The following is a 3,202-nucleotide window of genomic DNA, read 5'->3' as shown; positions in this document are numbered from 1 at the left end:
TTTGGTTTGTATGGTCATGTTTCCCTAGGATTTTTTCTTTGTCATTTGTGCTGTACTAATGTCCATTGAGACAGTTTCCACAGTGCTCAGTTATATAATAAGTACCTGAAAAGGAGAGTGAATTTATCCTCAGTTAATGTTACTGACCAATTGCTGACATGTTTGTATTGCTAGTAAATTCAAAGTGTGCACTGTTTTCTTATTGCCACAGATATTTGCCTCTAGATGTTGTGCTAGGTGTTGCAAGGCCAGGGTGGATGGGTCTCTGACTGACCTGATGCAGCGGAAGGTGTCCCTACCCATGGCAGGGGAGCTGGGACTAGATGGTCTTTAACCATGGTCTTTAACCCTTCCAACCCAAACATTTATGAGATTCTCTGGTTCTGTCATTCTGTATGATAGTTGTTGACACACAGACAGTCAGACCTTCCTAATTGATAAGTCCTTTGTTTTCAAGCCTGATAGCGTGCTGGCTGGAGCTTGCACAGTTCCCAAGCACGAGTCCTGGAAGAACTGACTGCAGACGTTATTTTCTATTTTGATTTAAACGGGCTTTACCGATTCTAGGCCGTTTTTGTCCACTAGAGGTCAGTGCTGGCTCACGGTGCTCATCCACCTCTGGCTGCACTGTGTATCCGGGTTTTCAAACAACGCTGCAAAGCACTGTGCAGCACAGCACTTCTGCCAAGTTAGTCTGCTACCTGTGCTTGAAAAGTAATCGACGTTTCATTCTGTTGGGTTGTTATTCAGAGGCGACCAAACTAAAACTTTCCAAGTCCTCCAGGAGAACAGACTTTTTAAAAACCTTCCTTTTACCTGTGAATGGTATTTATCAGAGAAGACCCTGGTTCGACTGTTACCCCAGACTGTAACCACCTACCAAAACTATTTCTTCTAACTTTCCTACTTCTTCTTTAGAAATGTTATTCCTCTTCTGCTGTAGTCCCACAGTCCTTCAGAAAAACAATTCTTACACTTTCAGTTACCTTTTTAAAACCTCACCGTTGCTTTCATCACTCTTGGGGTCAGCATTGCGGTGATGTGGTGATTAAACCCATGGCTGGGCTCAGACTGAAGGTTCAATGTCCAACAGGGGAAATGCACTGCAACTTACTGCTGCCAAGCATGTCCCTTCACGGTAGCTTAGGGTGTGTATGTGTAATGTGTCTATATGCATGTGGATTAACAACTTGTTCCAAATAGAGGATAATGTAATTATATGGGCACTGAAAGGCTTGCCTTGCTGGCTCAGAGAATAACAACCGACTTTCCCCTCTCAGTTCTGTCCCTTTGCCTGGTTTCTTCATGTGATCCGTCTTATGGTCACAGATTGACGTAGCTGTGGAGTGACTAAGGCATCTTCCCTTCTTCTGCTGCTGGCGTGGGGGCAGTAGCACCACGCAGCCTTCAGTCCCTGCACCAAAAGCTCTGACACAGCTTGTCAGTGCCCTTCGCTTAACCCTCTTCCCTGGTGGATTAAGAGCATGCCATCAAAAGCAGCTGAGTCGCTCGGCTTTGCAAGGTACTGCTTGACAGCTGAAGCATCACAGGTGCCCACGTGTCTGCTGACAGCCCAGCTCACCTCCGAGGTGGTTTTAAAATAATGCATTTTGCGTTGCAGCGAGTGAAAAGACCTTGCAGCCATGCTGTTTACCACAGTCCAAATGCTCAAACGGTAAAATAGTAAGTCACAGTAACCTGATACTGATAGTGAGACCTGGCTTGTTCCTACCTGCTCAGGAATGACACCAGACTTTTTCTGTTTAGAAAAATACCATTTGCAGGTCATGGTAGGACGAGGCAAGCTGGAGAGTGTGTGGGAATGAGCAGAAACACCACAGGCACTACCTTTTAGAAGACAAATTGCTACCTCAATCATTGTTCATTAGTTCTTTTACACTGAATTACCTAGACTGTAAACCTGTCAAGACAAGAAGCAGGCTTTTGTATATGAACTACTGAGGTGGAGAACTCCACGACCAATAAGAAAATAATAATATTGAGTTCCCATCTGGTTAGGCTCTATATCATACAGAGAGTTTCACAAGTCATTGCCAGAAAAACATTTTAGTTCTGGTATTAAAAAAAATAAAGCTTAGAGGAAGGTCATGATAAAAAGGAGAAAAGGCTGTTTTGCATCTGTTTTGTGGAGATTTTATTTACTTATTTGTTATTACTGCTGCCCCTAAAGGACCTGAGCAGATCAGCCCTGATTCACCACCTCTGGGGAAGCTCTTAAAATGCTTCATAAATTGTTCAGCTCTGCCTACCTAATGACCAGATCCCATTCATTAACCTCACCGGAGAATTTATTAGCTGCCTCTGTCCCATTATTAAGTTATTTAATAACATTATTAATTATGATTGTGGTTTGCCCTGAGGAGAGCACAAGTACGCGATCACACTGAATATTGGTTTTGATAGATATTATTGTGCAATTAACATTTGTTGCCATTGTCGATTCTGAATATGGGTCTCTTCAGTTGCATTTATATATCAAAATGAGGTGTATAAACTATGTTTGAGACAGGCTTTTAACTCTGTTCCATTACAACAGTGCAGCTCCACCTCAGCTCTGGTTCCAGTGCCTGGGGAAGCAGCGTGCAACTTCAGAGGCTCAGATCTGTGCCTGAGATAATTAGCAAAATGCTTCCCCAAATGGCAGAATTTACTGCCACAGGTGTGGCAAAGGCAAAAAACATCAAGGGAGTTAGATTAAAAATGGCTGTAATAAATTTATAGAGGTTGGGTCCATCGGTGACAGCTTGTCTCTTCCTACTGATGCTCCATGGAGATGGGCTAGGGGGAAGGACAGCTGCTTGTTCTGGGTTCTGCATTTGATGGCTTTGCTTGTGAGCAGCAGCCAACTCCAAAGCCACGGGACTGGGCCTTCAGCAGAATATTTGGGCACATCTCAACTCAGAAAAAAATGAATCAAAAAAAGAAGAATATATGCAAAGTGCAAGCATTTAATTACAGGAAGGTTTATCCTTTCCCCAGCAATAACATAGTTTGCAAAGTCATCTTTTTTACCTTCCTCCTTGTTTTCCCCATGCTTACTTCTTGTCTATTGCTTTACACCCAGCACCACTCACAATTGCCCTGTGAGAGCTCTGGGTCTAGCCACAGCGTGCTGGAGGAAGCAGAATCCATGTTGTGCAGAGCAGTACAATTGTTGCTTTCTTTCAGATGCATGTGCCTT

This window comes from Netta rufina (genome assembly GCF_964035555.1).
Source record: "Netta rufina genome assembly, chromosome: 1".
Taxonomy (NCBI): Eukaryota; Metazoa; Chordata; class Aves; order Anseriformes; family Anatidae; genus Netta; species Netta rufina.
The sequence above is the reverse complement of the archived record's forward strand: the minus strand, read 5'-3'. Positions refer to the sequence as shown.